Below are 8,793 nucleotides of genomic sequence, written 5' to 3' on the forward strand. Positions count from 1 at the left end.
AGCGGGCGCCCGCTGGTGGGAACGAGCGCTCTTCCAAATATGGAAGGAGCAGCCGACGCGCCTGATGTGATCCACAAAAAAAAGGAATCTTGTCCGCACGTTCATTTGTTTGGGTGTTCAAAAAATTTAAAAAACTGTAACTTTTGATTGAAGCGTCCAAATTCAGTTTCGTTTTCACATCCGGGTTTCTTGTGATGAGTTCTTCAAAACTAGATCTCATATCGATAGGTTTCGTCGAACTTTTTTTCGAGGCAACTTTGTGTCCGATGGAGGCAACTTTAGTGCTATAGGAAGGCAACTTCATTTTTTTTCCTAGTAGGACTAACTGTTAGGTTGGTTAGTGTAAAAAATGAGAAAATCACACAAAATATGAGGCACCTTTAGTGCTACATATAAGAAACTTCATTGCAGTACGTGTATCAATGAATTTTGCTAACATTATCACAACTTGGCTACCATAGCCGCTCAGTTGCCTACCCTGGATGTTTAGTTGTCTATCATTGATGTCGAGTTGCCTACAATACTATGAAACTGGCCTACCATTGATGTCTAGTTACCTGCTATTGGTAATTAGTTACCTACTGAAAGAACATGCGGTGCCCCCATGTTTGGTTTTGGTAATTGATGACAGTCTCTATGGACTAATGGTTGCCTTGAGTTATATTTGAAGGTTTTGTCCATAGGTTTTCTTGGAGTACATGTGTTGGTTTCAAGGAGAGTTTGTGTCGACCAAGGTGCTATTCAAGGAATTACCTAAAGATTGGTCTTGTGAGAGGTTGATCAAGACTAAGTCAAAGAGTGAATCAAGTTGATCAACCCACAAAGCCTAGAAGATGTACCGAGAGGGATCAAGTGATCCCATGGTATGGTAAGCATTGTCAAATACGCTTTGTGTATTAACCCATGGTCTTCGTGAGAGTTCTTTGTGGGGTTAGGTTGCGGTGTGCAAGTTCAAGTGGAGCATCACAAAGAGATCAAATGCTTGAAGCTTTTCGTCCTTTGTGGTGACAATGGACTTGTGAAGATGTGCGGAAGAGTGGCTCACCCATAGTGGAGTATGGGGGAGCAATCAACTAGTCTGCATCGAGTCAACACAATCAAGAAAGGTGGTCCAACTTGAGGGAGTCAATATCGTCATCATCTAGCTCAAGTGGACCATGTGCAAGGCAAAGGTTTGCCCTTGATAGGTTTTCTATTTTACCGGTCTCATGATGGTAGTTGGGAGACCGGGTTATAGGATTGATTGCCGTACTATCAAGGGGGGCTCTCGATGAGTAGCTTGATCATATCATTTGTAGAGAGCTCAAACCATTGCATCCTTGCATCATCTTTCTTGATTCTTGTTTGGTTCTCTTTGTGAGTTTTGGAGCTTATGGTCATCTTGATGACAAACTCGAGTTCATCGAAAATGGGAGTTCACTTGCATCTTCTATGATGTTTTCGATGTTGGAGGTTATGCTCGTTCTTCTCTGTTGGAGGTTTCACTCCTCTATTTGTTAGGCATACCTCCCCTGTCGTTGTTTTGATGCTACTCGTCTTCTTGTTTCCAACAAGCTTGAGTTTGCTCAATTCGGAGCTCATATGCAGAAGTTATGGCAGTTCTGATTTTCCATGGGGTATACTTGCTTTCGTGGAAGTTGCATAAGGATGGCGCCAGCGGTAGTACCGCTGGGCCGGAGCGGTAGTACCGCTTATCGCCACAAACGGTAGTACCGCCCATGGCCATAAGCGGTAGTACGGCTCCGGTTCCGCGCTGGTACCGCCTCGACTCGAGACGTGGTTTTCTCGTGTCGGGTTCAGCGGCAGTAGGAGCGGTAGTACCTCTCATGTGCGGTAGTACCGCGGCTACCACCACCCCTAGTGCCGCTCAATGACCCTCCTCCCTGTTCCTTCTCCCCGTGCTCGTGGAAGGCGTTGTGCGCGGTCCCAACGGTAGTACCGCTGGGCCAAGCGGCAGTACCGCTGGCTCCAGCGGTAGTGCCGCTCATACGGCTCTGCCTCGCACTCTGTTTCGCTCCGCTCTCCGTGTTCTGCCGCCCGGGCGGTAGTATCGCTCCCCTGAGCGGTAGTACCGCTCGTGCGCGGACTGAGCACATAACGGTTGGATTCGGGAGCTCCTATAAAAGGGGGTCTTCTTCCCCATTCAACCTTATCCTCTGAGCTCATGTTCTTCCCCCATTGTTGACCTTCTTCGAACTTGCTAACTCTCAATCCCTCCATGGATTCTTACTAGTTTTTGAGGGAAAAGAGAGAGGAGATATAGATCCACATTTCCACCAATCACTTTCTCCTCTATGTGAGGGGAATCCCTTGGATCTAGATCTTGGAGTTCTTCGTGTTCTCTTCTTCGTTCTTCCTCTCATTTTCCTCCCTAGCATTTGTTGCTTCGGTGGGATTGGGGAGAGAAGAACTTGGGCACTCCGTGTGCCCTTGCCATTGCATTTGGTGCATCGATCTGAGTTCTCCACGGTGATACGTGGAAGTTACAAGTTGAGAAGCTTATTACTCTTGGGTGCTTGGTACCCTTGAGTTTGTTCCTCTTGGGTGCTTGGGCGACCTAGACGTTGAGGTCACCTCGGAGCCATATTCCATTGTGGTGAAGCTTCGTGGTGTCGTTGGGGAGTTAACCCCAACCTTTGTGGTGTTCGGAGCTCAATCATTGTGGTGTAAAGTTCCAGGCAAGCGTCGGGGTCTCCAATTAGGTTGTGGAGATCGCCCCGAGCAATTTGACGGGTTTCGATGACCGCCCCCAAGGGTTGCCAAATTGTACAGGTTCGGTAACCGCCCCCAAGGGTTGCCATTTGTACGGGTTCGGTGATCGCCCTCAAGGGTCCCTTAGTGAAATCACGGCATCTTGCATTGTGCGAGGGCGTGAGAAGATTACGGTGGCCCTAGTGGCTTCTTGGGAAGCATTGTGCCTCCACACCGCTCCAAACGGAGATTAGCATCCGCAAGGGTGTGAACTTCAGGATACATCGTCGTCTCTGCGTGCCTCGGTTATCTCTTACCCGAGCCTTTTTACTTATGCATTTTACTTTGTGATAGTCATATTGTTTCTTGTCATATATCTTGCTATCACATAGTTGCTTATCTTGCTTAGCTTAAGTTGTTGGTGCACATAGATGAGCCTAGTTGTTTTAGGTTTTGTGCTTGACAAATTAACCGCTAGATTTATTCCGCATTTGTTCAAGCCTAAAGCGTAATTATTTTAAAACGCCTATTCAACCCCCCCCCCCCTCTAGGCGACATCCACGATCTTTCACCTACCATTGTTTCTCAGTTGTCTAACTTTGTAATTAGTTCACTACAATATTATGAAGTTGCTTATCATTGCTTTTTTCTAAGTTGCTTAGAAACACTATGAAGTTGCCTATCAGAGATGCTCAGTTGACTGCCATTACTATTTTAGTTGCCTAAAATATATTAAAAAGTTGACTGTCAATGTTGTTAGGTTGCCTATATATGAAACTAAGTTGTTTACCATATCGAACGGATATTCTATGCAACATAGGATAAGGTTAGACTACTCACTAATCATGATAGGCAACTTAGGACAGGCTACCTCGGAAAGTAAGTTTCATATAGCACTATCAATATGGAGATGAAGCTAGTTATGATAGAATATTTGCTGGTTGTGGTAGAAAATTTTGAGATTGTTATGCACTCAAACGGTACACAAAAAAAGTTAGCAACTTTTGGGGTATATTTATACAACTACAGTGCACTCATCAAACAACTCATGTGTACTCTGAGTTGGTATCTAGAAAAGGGCAACCACATGTGAAAAAGTCTAAGTTCACCATTGATGGAGCTATTGGAGGCAAACAAGAACAATAACTTTAAGATCGTTATGCACTTGAGTATCACGCAAAAAAAGTTAGCAACTTTTAGGGTGTTTTTGTACAATTCCAGTATATTCAACAAGCAACTCATGTGTGTTTTCCATTATTATATCGAGATTCAAATTGTTTTTGCTGGCAACTCATGCCAAAATTATGAACAACTTGTGTAATTTTGTGGGCAATTGTCTGATCCGTCCTTTATGAAATTATCATCACCCCGATGCAACTTCTCATCTATCCCCACTTTCTCAACTAGCCAACACACGCGAACTGACCAGCCAACACACACATGCTGAAGGTTGAATGCAAAATATGCATAATATATGTTGAACGCAAGTTGCTTCTTTAGTATTGAAGGTTGCCTCATGGTAATTTTAAAGTTGCCTACGAATGATGCTCAGTTGCCTACATACGATGAAAATTTGCCCCATGTAGTTTTTATGTTGTCTATGGTATAGTAAATTCACTAGTACAAATGATGCAAGGAAGTTGCTTCTATTTAGTACTAAAATTGCCTCGACTAGAACCAAAGTTGCTTTTAAAAAATTCATCGAAACATATATATATGGGATTTAGTTTTGAAGATCTTGTTGCAAAAAACCTGATGGTGAAAACAAATTTTCATTGACACTTGGTTCAAAAATTATAACTTCTAAAAAAATTGAGACGAAATAAAGTGGAATGACATAGCACATGCATGTAGGTAATCCTTAGTATTTGAACGCCCATCCGTTAAGAATTCAGAAATAAATATTACTCCTTCCTCCTGTATAATATAAGGCCTTCTTTGGTTCATATAACAAGAATTTTATAGGAATAAGAAAATCATAGGAAGTGAGATGACATGCATGTCAATTCCCATAGAGAAAGAGATGTCATTTGGTGCATAGGATAAGATTTTTTCCATTAAGTCTAGGCTAATATTTTTTTTCCTCCAAAACGTGAAGGATTGATTCCTATCCTACATAAAAATAGGAATCCATTCCTACAAACCAAAGGGCTTCAAAGGAATTTTTCTTCTGCAAATCCTATCCTATAGAATTTCTACAAAAATGCTACAAACCAAAAAAGGCCTAAGAAAGAAAATATTCTAGGTCTGAGGGGATAGTTATGAGTGCAGTCCAAAGGAAAGTGGAGAGAGGGGGCACCATTCAGCCAATTGCGATTTTCTTAAACACATCATCTCAGCCTTCACAAAATGAAAAGCAACACTTAAAAAAACTTTAATATATTTTTTTGTTGACATAAAACCATAATAATGCATCCAGATGATCAGTTGTTAAGTACTCAAATTTTAGCTAAGCAACTAAGAATCTTTGTGGAATTGAACCACCTTCCATCTGGGATTTGAGCATATGCCCCGGATCCACAGAGAATCTCTCCTGACAGAGAAAGATCCACGACAAAAAGCAATGATAAGACTTGTTGCTTATTACTTCCTCCATTCCAGATTATATTAAATATTAAATATCATATTAATTTCAAGAAATATAATGTCAAAATACTTTTCATGACGATCTAATGATGCAAGTACGAAGATTTTGATGCAAAAGATGAAACCTTATATTTTGGGTTTACTAGCATAATTTGGGTCAGATTTTGACCAAAGATTTTAATAAATAAAATATTCCTTCCATCCAATATAAGTGTCGCTGCTTACTAATTTTGGGACCAAGAGAGCAAGTTATATAGCAAAACTAATTTGAAACTACATCAACTCAAATATAATTTGGTGACATGCATTAAGACCAAACATATGGTCCCAAAATATCAGAAGTACTATAAAACCGAGAATGAGGTACTCCCTTCGTCCAGAAAAAGTTGTCCCAAGCTTCTTATCTTTCAAATGGATGTATCAAGCACTAATTTGGTGCTAGATACATTTATTTGAGGGACAGGCTTTTTTGGACAGAGGGAATATTGTAGGCAGTATATTTCATATTTTTGGGTCAAATTTTGACCATAAATTTAACTGATAAAATACTCCCTGCATCCAATAAGTGTCGCTGCTTTATAAAAAACTTAATAAATAACCTATACTTATTTTTGGACTGAGGGAGTATAAGTTATACATAGCAAACATAAATTGAAACTGCATTCAAATACAAATTCAACAATATAATTTGATGACATGCAAGACCATATGATCAAATTTTGACCCAAAATACAACAAGGACTAATAAACCCAGAATGAGGTAGTATTGTGTGCAGAGGGCGTATATAAATTTCATAGTCAGATTTTGAACATGAATTTAACTAATAAAATACTCCCTCCATCCAATATAAGTGTCACTGGTTTACAAATTATAAGAACTTGAAATAAATCAACCACACTTATTTTAGGACTGAGGGAGTATAGGTTATACATAGCAAACATAAATTGGAACTACATTCAAATACAAATTCAACAATATAATTTGGTGACATGCATTGAGACAAATATATGGTCAAATTTTGACGCGGAATACTGACTAATAAACATTGGCAATTGCTGCAGCAACTCCAATTGCAGACCAGTTCCAGATCTAGTGCAGATATAACTAGTAAATGGCTGGAAATTATCTGCGCAAACCATTCAACAACTATATATGCAATAAACTAACAGCACAAGATCCTCATAAATGTCAACACGAACTTATGTGTACCCAACTGGACAAAAACACAACTAAAACTCATTGCTGACAGATATATTAAAACTACAATGGGAAAAAATAAGTAAAGAAGATTGAAAATAGACTTGTTCAATATGAAATTATGTGTGGGATATAAGGAATGTAATATTTGAACTAAAACTAACCACAGGCTAAATGCAGAAGAATCAAATAGCACAGAATTTACATAAGAGTACATCTTAACCAGTTTCTTGAAGTCTGCTGAGCCTACGATGACCGGAATTGAGGTCCACATTTAGATTCTTCTGCTGAGCACGTATTCCAAAACCAAAGCAGGTGCTTCTTCATACTGGTTCAGCCAATGGCGATAGAACAAATATGATGTCCACATCCAGGGAAGATAGCTGTAGATTTAATTTCAGGACTATACAATCCCATCATACAGCTATTCAGGCTACATTAGGTAAGAGTTACAAGTTGAAATAGAAAACCAAGATCAAATTCTGATCACTGTACATCTCAATAGAGCAGACAAATATACGAACACAAATTTAGATAAAATAACAACCTTTGATATAAATAGCATATTCTGGGAAAAAATATCAAAATATATTGAATCTGGTACCTAAACGATTTGGTCTTTGTTTAGACTGCCGATTGTTAATGAAGTTCAAATTTGAGCTGTGATGTGATAGTAGATTCAACTGCGAATCAGACAAACGATTTTACTACAACTTAAATGGGTTCGAGTGATTACAAATTCCTCTGTGTAAACAAACTCAGAACAGAATACAATTTACGAGAGCGGAAATTCGTCTGAAGTTTATGTATGCTTCAGCTGCAGATTATCGATTGTACCTTTGGTTTGTAGCACCTTGATCGATTCGCGACGGTAGAACGTTGTGCCAGGAAGATCGGATCGGACGAGAGGTGCAGACAAAGGAGCACACCAGGACACGGTGGGGGGAGACCCCGGGGCTAAAACAGAATAACCCCCGTGCGATCTCCCCCCGGGACACAAGAACCATCTTTATTACGGTGGCGGCCTGCCATGCGAGCGCACCCAACATGGCAAAGGCCTCTAGGTGTCACATCTCTCCTTTTTCACTCCTTTTCCCCTCTCGGCACGATCACCTCGCTTGTTACATGCTCTTACCTCTGATCTCTTAGATGTAATAATTATCGAGATATCATCGGATAATTATCAATACAAGAGCCGTCGTCGCGCGAAGCGGGGAAGCCGGGATCCACACGTGCACGTCGGAGAAGAAGCCTTCATCGCCGCAGAGTCAACTCTAGACCGCCGGGAACCCCCAGATCCGCCGCGGGCCATCAGATCTACGAGTAATACCGGCACAGAATGTCAGGCAAGACGGATCTACGGCTCAATCACGCGGTAGAGACGGTCTCAGCGGGGGGAAATACTCACAGGTAACAGATCTGAGTCGCCGGACGGGCAGATCGGAAGATGCAGCCGCCTCGCGTCTCGCTCCAAGATCGCCGCAAGCCCAGCCCGCCGATCGACGAGGAACCTGCGAACCAGAGAGCGCACGGGGGTTTCGAGGAGGAAAAAATCATGGTAGACAAGAGACTCACGGGCTCACCTTGCCGAGATGGAGGTAGTTGTGGTTGGGAGGAAGAGGCGTGTTCTTCTCTATATCAAGGATCTGGTCTAGTCTATAGGGGGGAGGGGAAAAGGTTGCGTGTCGCAGAGGAGAACGCGGCGGCTTTGTTGGTGGTATGCTCGGAGTCGGAGGATATGCCGAGGACAGGTATTTATGGTCTGGTAGGCCGAAGCGGACGGCCCAGATGAAGTAGTTGCGGTTGGACGGCCGAGATGGAACACGTGTGGCACGAGATCATTGGCTGTGGCAGGTGGACATGAGTTTTTTTTAGGGCTGAAGTATAGATCGGAGAGGGGCGGTTGAGGACGCGTTCGGTTCCGTAGACCTCCGGACGCGGTTCAACTCTGCGGAACAGTAATTAACTTTACTGTTTCCCTTCAATTCAAATTAATTGCAAAAACGTGTCCTATTTCGTCTGGGCCGAGATGAAACAGGAGACGAAGCGGACGGTCGAGATGAAGTAGTACCTGATGACTAGTCAGGAATGATTTCGCAGCGACCCTCTTTATCGCCCTACACTGACGTGCACAAATCTCAAAGCTTGTGAAACTGCCATGTCAGATCATGGGAGCAGTTGTGGTCTTGGTCTGGAGCGAACTGTCCCCGTCATGGGTGGCGTTTGTTCTCCCCCATCTCTCTTCTCTCGTGTGTCCTCTTTGTTTCTATTTCGTTGCGGCGGTTTTTGATGGGTGGCAGCACGTTTGCCCATGAATC

General features: G+C 42.3%; 1 long non-coding RNA gene across 1 annotated transcript; it reads right to left on the minus strand.

Annotated features, from left to right (window-relative positions):
* Positions 1–6,492: 6,492 nt before the first annotated feature.
* On the minus strand, positions 6,493–8,200 carry LOC125514718 (uncharacterized). Its single transcript, XR_007286588.2, has 2 exons — positions 7,884–8,200; positions 6,493–7,792 (listed from the first exon to the last, which is right to left on the minus strand). It is a non-coding gene; the product is annotated as an uncharacterized LOC125514718 (long non-coding RNA).
* Positions 8,201–8,793: the final 593 nt, after the last annotated feature.

Source organism: Triticum urartu, chromosome 1A (assembly GCF_056163025.1).
Source record: "Triticum urartu cultivar PI428250 chromosome 1A, HENAU_Tu73, whole genome shotgun sequence".
NCBI classification, from domain to species: Eukaryota; Viridiplantae; Streptophyta; class Magnoliopsida; order Poales; family Poaceae; genus Triticum; species Triticum urartu.